The following is a 13128-nucleotide window of genomic DNA, read 5'->3' on the forward strand; positions in this document are numbered from 1 at the left end:
GAAGATGAGATCTCTGCTTTTTCGCAATGCAAGGGTGAATAAATAATTGGTGTTTGAATAGTACAGCGTTTTCTTTACTCAAACACTATGTCAGTAAAGGATAATGTTTTTGTGTGTTTGAAGAGTGGAGAAGAATTAGTTATTTGCTGTCTATATACGTTTTAAATATCCTGTGCATTATGTGCATAAGCGCTTAATTTGAGATTTTGGCCAAGTGTATTAAACAACAAGAAAAAACTAAGCGCCCATATAGCTACAATCAAAGTTATATAACCTGTAAAAGTTGATGAAAGCATAATGCACTTAATGCACTTATGCACTGCATAACAGCCGTTCTAACGACAGACAAAACACTCCATCTCCGTCATTCTCTGGTCAAAACATTATTAACTCCATTTGAGCTTGATTTTCATATAATGTTAAGTGCAGGTGTCTGATACAATACCAACGCTAACGACGCAGTGTTGTTAAATTATTTAATTTTTGCACTCCCAAAAAGTCTATATATTTGGCAGATGTAAAGCATACATGTGTATGTTTTTGTGTTAGTCCATTTTATTTTATTTTATTATTATTATAACAGCTCAGGGATGTTCAAGGAGCAACATGTTTGTGCACTTTCTAAAGATTTTAGTTCTGTTTTTGAATAAAGGGTTGGAAATGAATGCTTTTTTTTTTTTTATTCCGATTCATCGATTAATCGAAAAAATAATCGACAGATTAATCGATTATTAAAATAATCGTTAGTTGCAGCCCTAATTATGAGTATGAGTGTGTTTTAGCGTGTAGATTTCAATTTCTGTACAGTCTAATCTAATTGTCATACCATTCAAATTTCATATTAAGAAATTCTTTTAACCCAAAAAGCTAATTATTCTCCCTTCGAACTGGTTTTCTTTAAAATACAAATCTTGTGTAATCCCAGGCTATCTGTAATCAGAAGCACATTTAAAACTGAATTATAATTTAATTTCATTCACATGTGTTTTATAAACACATAATCCTTTCTGGATTACAATCTGCCATCAAAATGATACATTTAATTATTCTAGCTGCTGTGAGAAAAGGCTATAAATGATCCGCCACCTGCAGGATCCTCACATGCCATAGCCTACTAGCTGGGAAAACTTCTTTATGTTTACAGACGTGACGTAATGATACAGTGCCATGCTTGAATTTCCTGGGAAAAAAAGATACTTTATCTTTTTAACCAAAAAAAGTTACGGACTGCAGCTTTAAATGAGAAATCAAATTTGATCTTTAAATGTCCAATTTATGAGTAATATATATGTGAATTTATTGTAACTAGTTTGATTTCGGTATGGAGGACAGTTTCAGCTCATTGGCAATATACAGGGAAAATAATCAGATGAGAGGAAGTGTTGCCTCCACATCACTTGGTTGAACACCCTGTCAACCGGCCACCTTTCATATTCAGTGAGTAATCACACAGTAAATAACATAGGCTACTCACACAGATATCACTATTTCAGTCATGTCTGACTCATTATAAAGTTTATAATCAAAATGACTCGACAAAAAGAGTCATCATCATAAAACCTGATTACAGAAAATTGAATCACTAATAATGGCCTAAGCAGGTGGTGACTAAGCCTAACAACAATTAGTATTAACAAATAAAAGTTTCACACAACATGTTTGTTAATGTCTTATTGTACTTAGCCATTATAAATATTATATATGCAGGCTGCACACAAACACAGACAAACAATACCAGTAAAGTCTGATTCACAAACTATGAGATGGTTCATTTAATGTACTGTTCAAAATGACTCATAGACTCCATTAACTATTTGAATCAGTCTGTGGTAACTGAATCAACACTTGATTCACTTTCTTAACTGCAATTAGATGTCCATTATAAATTAAAGCAAGGTTTGTGTACAAAGCTTTGTAAAAATCTTTTTAAGATACCAATACACATTTCCGTAATAAATGACATTTTGCAGTTTGCATCTGTAATTATCAATTGTTTTTGCATGAAGGCTATAACCTATATGTGACGGGTTTAGTTTCTCCCGCAATGGTTGGGTATATCCCCAGTGGTAGGACACACCCACCGGCGTTGTAGCGTAGTGTCATTGAGCACACCTGCGTGGCTCCGTGATTAAAGTGTATTGATTCACACGGCTTTAAAAGGTCCCGGGTAAAGCATGGTGTGTGACTTCTCTACCGTGTCTCCATACCTGTACTACAGTATAGACGTCCTCGCCGTCGGTCCCCGGTTTCCTGGTGAGTTGTCTGCCTGTGATTAGTCTTTTTGTAAGATGTTACCGTCTACGGATGTGTTTGCCGTTAGGAGAGTGTGAGTGTGAGTGTGAGTGTGAGTGGTGAGCACAGTTCGTGTAGTCTGCTGTAGCTTATGAACTTCATCCCGGAGGTAAGAAGTTTATTGTGGGTTTTAAAGGGGAAGTTTATTGAAGTTAAACTTATGTTTTTATTTGTATTTTAGGTGCGGCCTGAGAACGCTAGCTGCTGTTTCTTATCCCTGTATTTTTGGCCGTTTGTTGTACCGGTGTCATTTAATGCTGTTTGTAGCGGTTTTACTCCCTTCATACAGCTGTTGTATATTGTTAGATTCTATTTTGCATATACAGCTGGTTGCGTGGTGGGCACGGTGCTATACCGATGCTCCATTGAGGATCCGTACGACTTGTCTGACTGATCCGTATTGTAATTTTATGAAGAGTTTGGACATTTTTTATCTTGTGCAAGTGTATTAAAATTAACCTGTGTTCGCTTGACTTTTAAATATTAAGTGTGCTAGTATCCACAGGTGGCTGCTGGATGAGCCTAATCCTGAAGTTTAACAGAAGGGGAGTGTGGATTTGCTTTGTCTCTTTTATTAGTTTCTTTCTTTTTGGTTTGTCACTGGCTTTAAGAATTTTATGGATGCACTGATTTGCTGTGGGGTTTAACCCTTCTGTTAGAATAGGATTTTATGGTCTTTGTAACCTGTGGGTAAGTGGTAAACTGTTAATGAGACCTATAGTATAATATTTTAGAATTTGATTCATTCTGTAATACAGCCTTTCGCTGCTAGTGTCACCTGCAGTTCAGTCACAAACTCAAGTTTATGTGGCGTCCAGGAGGGTATAAAGTGTCTCATGAGTCATGAAACCCCACAAATGAGTCAGTATTAGCACGAATTCTGCTTTAACGCATACGCTGCCTCAGGCAAAACTCAAAGTCATTCCGACAAATACCTCTTCCACATGTATACAACTCGTATGCGCATGCGCAACGCATTTGTCAAAGCCACACCCATTCTACTCCAATTAGCCGTCTTCTGCTTCTTCCTTTGACATTTAAGGCGGTTTGCATCCAACTTCAATCATGCATTACCATCACCTACTGGAGTGTGAACCGGAGCTAGACTGAGATAAACCATAGACATAATATACGTAGACGCCTCATAGACTGACGCTGCCTCTTTTTTTACAGTCTATGCGCTGCCTATTGGAGCGGACGTATCAGCGCGGCCGCCATCTTGGATAGGTCCCCGATGCGCGCCCCCCCCCTCCGGCATTTATTTCTACTGAGGAAGGTGTATCCCCAACTACAATAATCATAACTCCCCGGATTTTCACACTGTTTGGTTTGTTACAAACTTCAGATATTTAGTTATGATACAGGATGCTGTCACACATTGAAAAATATGGGGGGGGGGTTGGTAAATTTACACTTATGAATGTGAAATTTGGTCAATAGAATAAGTTAAGTAAAAGTACTGTTCCTCTTGGTCAGGGTAGTCAGTAAAGCCAAAAAGTACATTTTCCCATAAGAGTGAAGAAGGTTTTAAACACTGAATATTTTCACTAATACATTTTTGGATCTTACACCACAGTGTAACTGTACAGTGCCAAAATAAGTGCAAGGCAGTTTCCTCATATTCACTACAAAAAGTACAATTTATATTTATTCCTTTTTTAAATTTTTGTAAATAATGATTTGCTGGGTAAAATCTGTGAATAAGCTTATAAGAAATTTCTTTAATCTTATTTCTAAGATGATATTTCTATGGTAACAACCACACTTTTATCCAGCAAATCAGTTTTCCATTCAATGAGGAGACTCAGTGAGACAAAATATAAGGTACAGTAACAATTTCCCTTTGGAAAAGAGTACGAATAACTCTATTACTCTTGGGGTGTGATGAAAAACAAATTTTACCAACATAAGATTTAGTAACGTCAAAATACATATTTACATATTTTGAGAGCTGATGATATAATGTGAAACCTATGAAAGTCATTTTAAAAAATCATGTGGCGCCATTGTTTCATCACTTTGCAGTGTCGCAAACATTATTTTAACACATACTATTATTTCACACTCAGTATTTTAACTTAAGCGCTGCAAGCCATATACAGTGCCTGACAAGACAGATTTTCTGATACACAAAACAGGTACTTTAAAGGAATACCTTAGCTTACTGCCGTTACCCTTGTCAAAAAATCCTATAGGATTCTAATTGGAATTTCTATCGTATTTTGGAACCGTATAGGATTTTTTAAAAATATTCTAAAGGTGCAGTTTTCCACTGTATTTGTAGTACTTGCACTGTACTTGCAGTTTGCTTAAATTCACCCTGATGTAGAATGTAATGTAAAAATTCTAATGCACTGATAATTGATTGTCACACACACACACATACAGTATTGCAGTTCTAGACTCTAAAAGAATTGGGGAGGAAGATATGAAGCTTATACCAGGAGACCAGAAGTTGAATATAAAAAATAACACTTTACTGCAACAACAACAATAACAATAATAGCAAATACAATCACAACACAGAGCAATAAAACATCAAACAGTAAGTAGAATTTGATATCGTAAATCAGTTTAATTTCCCTTTGAGGTGTATAATACTGTTCATTTCATGCGATAAATGTAATAAAGTTCAGTTTGTGTTTAATGTAAAAAGAGAGAGAGAGAAAAAAAGACATCCAATTCAGTTAAGGGAAAACCAGGGAAAAGTATGAAAAATACCGTATCCAATATATTTCAAAGCAATCACTAATGCTCTGTCAATTGACCAAATGCACGATTACTTCCTGGTTTTAGTTGAGCCAGCTCAGTCATTTCCAGTCAATTGTACTGTGCTGTAAGAGGCGCACCCTTTGCTTAGTTTCTGTACAAAATCCACTAAAAATTTGAAGAAAATTGTTTATCCAAGAGGACCAAACGTCCACGTATACCATTTCAGGAATGACAAACGTGGGTGTTAAATATTACGCGGGTAAATCTGCTAAATTGCTTAGGGACTCATTGCTATGATTGACATTGATAATGGAAGACAAGCCAATGTCAAAATATACCTGTGCATTAAGTGATTCATACTAAATTTAGAGTAGCAAAACTACAACAGTAACAAGTCTGTGTTGACTGAATATATTTAGCAGCTTTTACAGTTAAAGATAAAACTTAAAAAATGTAGTTACTAAATTAAATCTAAAAATGTTTCAAAATATTTAATGCATTATTTAATTGTTATACCATTAATAATGAACTTATTTCATTTGTAGTTAACTAGTTTAAACAACTCTCCCTTATATGCTGTTGGTGTCGGGGCATATTTATTTATTTATAAAATGACATGAGACTTTGTGATTCCTGCACTTGCTATACTTTATACTTCAGTACAATAAAAGCACACAAATTTGGAGTTGAAATGGCAGCTGAACTAATGAGTGATCCTCTGCTGCCATCTACTAGTTATAATGCAACCTGTCCTCCAACCAATACGCCCGTATAGGTCGTTTGTCCAAATCCCTGAAATACGACCCATCAGAGCATATGCTACAATTGCGCCCCTATCGGCAACAGGACATTTTCATATTAATGTTTTGTACTCTTTTATCTGCGTCATCATAGTTCGGGTTTCGTGTAGCTCGGTTGGTAGAGCATTGCATTATATGACGATATGTAATTATGTGATCATGGGTTCGATCCCAGAGAACGCACACGCTCATAAAATGTGCACTAAAAATCATGATTTTGCATGATTCCTGTAAGGGGTAGGTTTAGGGGTAGGGTTAGGTGTGGTCATTCGCATTTAATTAGCCACCTAGTAAAATATGTACGAATACTGTGAGATCGGTGTAAAAAGTCCACATATTGCATTTAAATAAACACGCATTTTGATTGGTAATGACAGTCATACGTCATTTCATGACGACAGACGCAACACGAGACTGTCATTATTTTTACGCGCGCTAGAGGGCGCTTAACTTTAAAACGTAAATATAGGTCGTAATAAGGGCTTGCACAGACGACCTATAGGGTCGTTTTTGTTGGAGGACAGGCTCTTATAATGATAATTTAATAACATTTTCATCTTAAAAGTCTTTGTTTTTCGCTAGGGGTGTCCCCGAATAGTCGACGATTCGATGCTTCGATTCGAGGAGCCTGATTCAACTCCAAATCTCACAGTCGAATATTCACGGGGTGTTATGATCATGCCATTTTGGCTATACAGGGGTGCTCAGTGTCTGATTTCACATAGAACTACCAGGTTTCTCCCAATAAGTTAATATACAGCCTATTATGATAATGCTGTAAATAAGAATCTTAAAAGAAAGAACTTTTAAATAAATATTAACGTGCGTGAATAAATCCAATTTCCCCTGTAGATTAAAGTTTCGCTTTCTAATCCGTCACCGACAGAGGACCATTTTGGCGACAGGGATTTAAATCTTTAACAAGACTGAAATTGACACAGGCAGAGTGGAAGACTTCATTTTTTTCCCGATCAGGTAGGGTACAACAAGTGATTTCAAAACGTTTCAGTCGGTTTATTTATATTGTGTATATTATTTATCTCGTATATGATGCATTTGGTTGTTACACTACAGTAAAGCGCTTCATTGTAGTACTATACGGTGATTATCTCTTCAGCGCTCGGTGCGAGCAGAACAATGCAGAATATTAATAACTATGACTGGCACTGCCATATACATACCATTATAATGAGAACTCTATTATAATAAAACGCTGTGATATATATATTTTTTTTTAGTGTTTAGTTGTGTTTCTGCATGTTATTGCGTGAAGAACGCGTCCACAAAAGGAGTTCATTCAGAGCCGCGCAGACGCGTTCATGTGCATTCGGGGCATTTTGTGCAGACAGCCTATAAGTCGTAATATTAACGTTATGTCGTTATCAGTCGACTATCGGCATGATTCGAAAATTCCGATTCGACTATGAAAATCCTTAGTCGGGGACACCCCTATTTTTCGCTAGGAGACACATTTCTTTCATGTCATCTTCATGAATGAAAAGTATATCTATAAAGTGAATTTTACTGCACAGCCACAGAGTTGAGAAGGCAAATATTATAAGTTTTTAAAATGTGTTCATGACTATGAAGGTAAGTTATTGATTATCAATAATACCATTATGATGTCATTTGGGAGATAGCATCTCTAGCTACCTAAAGTTAAAGGCATCATCTATCATTGTTATGCTATCATTATTTACCATGTTGCAATTATTATAATTTTTTTCTCGATTTCTGACAAGCACGAGGCAGGAGAGGTTTATAAGGGTCTCAAGAGTCTCTACCTATATAAACCACAACATTAAATCAGCTTTACCGGAAGTTTACGAGCTGGCTTGTTATAAAAGATGTATAAAGGATCATTTTAAATGCAATAATTTATATTGTCTTTTTTAATTTATTTTATGTACCATATGGGTTGTTTTTTTGAGTACATTATTTATGGGTTTTATTATTTATTTTTTCGACATATGTTGTAATTAATTACAACATAAATTAATTACTGTAATCAAAGTTTTTCTTTTAGTTTTATAAGTCTTAAGTTTTTGTTTCGTTTTTTCATTGTTTAGGTGGAGGCTCTAAATAAGCCCTTTGGGTTTTCTGCCTCTCCCTGCACAGTATATGGCTTGTGTGTGTGTGTATGTGTGTGTGTGTGTGTGTATATATATATATATTTTACTCTTGTGCAAGAATAAACTAAAACTATGCGGAAGTTCTAAAGAGCGGTCTGTGCATGTGTATGAAGGTAAAATGACGTCAAAAAGATTTGCATGCGCAGGGTAAGATTTGTGAAAGTATACATAAGATAGCAAGCGTAAATTAAATTTTGCATGCGCAAGAAAAGATTTGTTAAAGTGTAAATTGCGTTTCAAGCGTAAGAAAAAAAGATTTGCAGCATTTTATTGTTTTTTGTAAGTGTAATTCATGTATTATGAAACTGCAACTTCATGCTAAGGCAAAATAAATATGATCTGTATTCTTCTGACTTCCATTTTTCCGCGCTTACACTTTTGGCACTGTTTCGCCCAAATACAGCCAAAAGTATTGCAAGCCTGTGCACAGCGTTTTGCAAGCGAAAACAACCGTATCAAGAACTGCAAAACAGATTGACTGCGTAAAACCAATATGTGTGTAGAAAAAATAAATCGTTGCAACTGTCTAAATGACTTCTTGCCTGCATAGAGCAAATTGTTCCCCAAATAACCCGCTATGTACGTCTGCGTCTTTGTGCTTGTAGTTTTGGCACAATTCTCTCACTGATATCAGATTTGCAAGTGCGTGTGGAAGGCGGGACCTTCTTCTTTCAGCCAATCAAATGAGGCTCTTGCTGACTCTCGATTTACTCTTATCTGATTGGTTCAATAAACATTCCAGACCTGAGAACACATCCTTATCTTAATTTGACTCTGCGTCATTCTTATTATGGGGTATGGTATTTTTAATGCATAGATAAAAAAAAAAATCTATTAATAATTAATAATACAATAAAATAAAATAATAAAACAAATAAGCATGATCCTTTATAAGCTGTGTAGGCTACCATTAGGCTGACTACCATGTGTTCATTCTGAATTTCGAGCTAATATTAGGAAATGACATTTCTATGTATTCACTCTATTTATCCTAATCATCCTCCTCTTCAGCAGACCATATGATATTAGTATGTAATCTTGATGCTACTGAAAGTATCTGCACTACTATGCATAATTTCACGTCTCCTGATCAGGGTTGATGCCAGATTTTCTTTTTTTTTTCCTTTAACAAGTAATTTCCTTTAAAAGCAGATTTTACTGTACTAAATATTTACCCCTAAATTATGCCTTTACCATCTGTAATGCCATGTGAAACCACTAGATGGATGTATAACCAAATAAAAATATCAACATTACTGTGCATTTCATGGTTTCTGGGAATATTTGATTCAGACATAGTTACTTAGCATTTGGTTTTTCATTTAGATGCAGATATTTAGACATTATTAAAGACTATATTTTGTCAAAGTAGTTGTAGTTTTTTAAATGTTGATTTGGTTTGAAGTGTCAGTGTTTGCATTACAGTCAAATCTGGAGACAAATTGCTATTAAACATTTTGATTGTAAAGTTTAACATCATTTCAGTGGTGTACACTGTTAGACATTTCTGTAATTTCCACAGTTATTTACTGTATATCACCCAGTGTAATACTGCAAATTCCTTTTACAGTAAATAACTGTAATACCCTTTGCATCATGGGAATTTTCTGTGACGTCAGACCCCACATACAGAGACTTACTATTTTTTTTAAATTGCTGTATACTACTGTAACGGTCTCTTTGGCGCCATTATACTGAGGTCGTTTTATTTTCCTCATTTCTTACATTTGGATTGACACAATTTGCCCTACACCGTGTCTACAACGGTGCAACAGCTTGGGACTGACTACACTGGACGTGTTACATCGCTTCTAATGATTGGAAAATCCGTTTGTACTTCGTGTCAGAAACAGCACGAGCGCTTGGAGTACATCTGTACATCAGAAATATACCGGGGCATCATATTGCTGTCCGCATCCACTGTAGATATAATGGGTTCTGGTTCTATATTGTTTTTTTATCGAGTCGTGCCTCGCCGGGGATGAACCCGTGAGAGTGGAAGAGCTCCGGAGAACATCTACGCTGTGTGTCAATGTACCTTACGAGAGAATAAGACCAGCAAGCAAGGTAAAAATATATGTACATTTGTCTGTGTGTTTGTGTCAGATTTTTGCACACCAGTTTACCTAACATTAGTAACATTTACTCGTCAACATGGCGGTTACAGAACTTTACCATGGTAAACTGCGCTGTCGTTTCAAACGACTTTTGTCAGCTTATTGAATTAAGTTACCGAATTAATATAGGTTTTAACGGAATTTAAAGGAACACTCCACTTTTTTTTTGGAAATAGGCTCATTCTCCAACTCCCCCAGAGTTAATAAGTTGAGTTTTACCGTTTTGGAATCTATTCAGCCAATCTTCGGGTCTGGCGATAGCACTTTTAGCATAGCTTAGCATAGATCATTGAATCCGATTAGACCAGTAGCATCGTGTTCCAAAGCATCGAGTTTCGATATTTGTCCTATTTAAAACTTGACTCTTCTGTAGTTATATCGTGTACTTAGACCGGCAGAAAATGAAAAGTTGCGATTTTCTAGGCCGATTTGGCTAGGAACTATACTCTCATTCTGGCATAATAATCAAGGAACTTTGCTGCCGTACCATGGCCGCAGCAGGCGCAGTGATATTAAGTTGCGCCTGAAAGTAGTCCCCAGCTATATTATAACTAGGTACCTAGCTGGGGACTACTTTACTTTACGGTACGGCAGCAAAGTTCCTTGATTATTACGCCGGAATGAGAGTATAGTTCTTAATCATATCAGCCTAGAAAATCGCAACTTTTCATTTTCCGCCAGTCTTAGTACACAATATAACTACAGAAGAGTCAAGTTTTAAATAGGACATATATCGAAACTCTTTGGTCATTTTTGAACGTGATGCTAGTGGTCTAATCGGATTCAATGATCTATGCTAAGCTATGCTAAAAGTGCTATCGCCAGATCCAGAGATCAGCTGAATGGATTCAAAAACGGTAAAACTCAACTTATTAACTCTGGGGGAGTTGGAGAATGAGCCTATTTCCAAACAAAGTGGAGTGTTCCTTTAAGATTTACTGCATTTTTTTTGTATTTGTGTTTTAAAGGCAACTGCAATGAAGCATCAAGCAAGACATGAGCAGGCCAGCCACCCTGATTCATGGTAAGAGAACAACTATGGTTTTGAGAGATTTGTGTATTCTATATGAGGTTTTCCTTTTAAAAGTATTTTATTTCTTCTACTTGTTTTTCAGAGAAGACATTTCTGTCAAAGTGGAGGGTGAGTAAAGATGGTGGCCACGTTTTGGAGCAGCACCTGGGTTTTGCAGACGGCTATGTATTCTTTGGCTGCTTGTCTTTTTTTCCCTATTATGTTTCTGTTGCCTAAAGATTCTTTGTGAGGATGAATCCAGAGGCACTGCAAAACATCCTAAGACAGGAGAAATGGAGAAGATGCACTGTTCCAGCATTGGAAGTCTGTATTTTTAAGTGTTATACATGCAATGTTTTAAATAAAGAATTTGATATTTTGTAATTATTGTGTCTGTTTTAATTGAATGCCAGTAGTACCTATGTAGAGTAAAAATAAAATGAATTCTATATAAAAATTATAAAATCTAATGAAATCTATATTAAAATGAATGAATTACAGTAGTATACTGATCAATCAAATACAGTTTGCTACTGTAAATCTTAATTACAGTAACTTAGTTACTGTAAAAACCCTTTGAAATGTCTAACAGTGTAGGCAGATTATCTAAAATCTTAAATTTCAATGCAATGTCGAACCAATCCAATAACGTTCACTCTAGATTGAAAATCAGTATATGAGCACATGGTAGTCAGCCTAATGGTACACAGCTTCTAAGGATCATGCTTTTTGTTTTATTATTTTATTTTATTTTTTTTTTTTTTAATATATATGTGTGCATTAAAAATACCATCCCCACAATAAGAATGACGCTGAGTCAAATTAAGATAAAGATGTGTTCTCACGTCTGGAGTGTTTATTGAACCAATCAGATAAGAGTAAATCGAAATTCAGCTAAAGCCTCATTTGATTGGCTGCAAGAAGAAGGTCCCGCCTTCCACACGCGCTTGCAAATCTGAAATCAGTGAGAGAATCTTGCCGAAACTGCAAGCGCAAAGAGGTACATAGCGGGCTATTTGGGGAACATTTTGCTCTATGCACACAAGAAGTCATTTAGACAGTTGCAACGACTTTTTTCTTTTCTACACACATATTGGTTTTACGCAGTCAATCCGTTTTGCAGTTCTTGATACGGTTGTTTTCGCTTGCAAAACGCTGTGCACAGGCTTGCAATACTTTTGGCTGTATTTGGGCGAAACAACAAAGCCAAAAGCGCGGAAGTCAGAAGAATATAGATCATATTTATTTTGCCTTAGCATGAAGTTGCAGTTTCACAATACATGAATTACACTTACAAAAAACAATAAAATACTGCAAATCTTTTTTTCTTACGCTTGAAAGGCAATTTACACTTTAACTAATCTTTTCTTGCGCATGCAAAATTAATTTACGCTTGCTATCTTATGTATACGTTCACAAATCTTACCCTGCGCATGCAAATCTTTTTGACGTCATTATACCTTCATACATATGGTCAATTGGTTACCAGGCAACGCAGCAGGTCCTCTCCCTGACACCGGCTTGTCATGCACGTCTTCTCCATGTACGCACACATATCACGGGAGAATCGTTGTCCAATGTCAAACTTTTTAACTGGAACATAAAACCTGACCTGGAAAACAGGCCATAAGAACATCTTATTAATCCATCAATGCAAATAATTAAAATAGCGCTATACAAAACCGTAAAGCACAACGTTATTCAAAACAGCTCAAAATGGTGGCTGAACATACATTTTGTACTCACTACTCCAGTGTTTTACATAATGACATTTTATTATAAACAGCATACATTAATATTTAATTTAATATCAGTTGTTAAACAATATATTTTGATATGTAAGGGTGGGCTAATCACATACAATAAAACCAGCTCAACAACTCACCAACAGATATTGTTAACCCAAAACTGTTCGTTTAGGATGCAGATCAGATAAGTATTACTATTTCTTCCTTTTTAGGATCTTTAAATACATTTTAACAAGTTAAACAACGTTAACCACTCGATTTCTCAGCTTCTCTTTGACCGTTAAAGTATACGTTCGGATTTCTTAAAGGGGAAGC

This window comes from Onychostoma macrolepis, chromosome 06, assembly GCF_012432095.1.
Source record: "Onychostoma macrolepis isolate SWU-2019 chromosome 06, ASM1243209v1, whole genome shotgun sequence".
Lineage (NCBI taxonomy): Eukaryota > Metazoa > Chordata > Actinopteri > Cypriniformes > Cyprinidae > Onychostoma > Onychostoma macrolepis.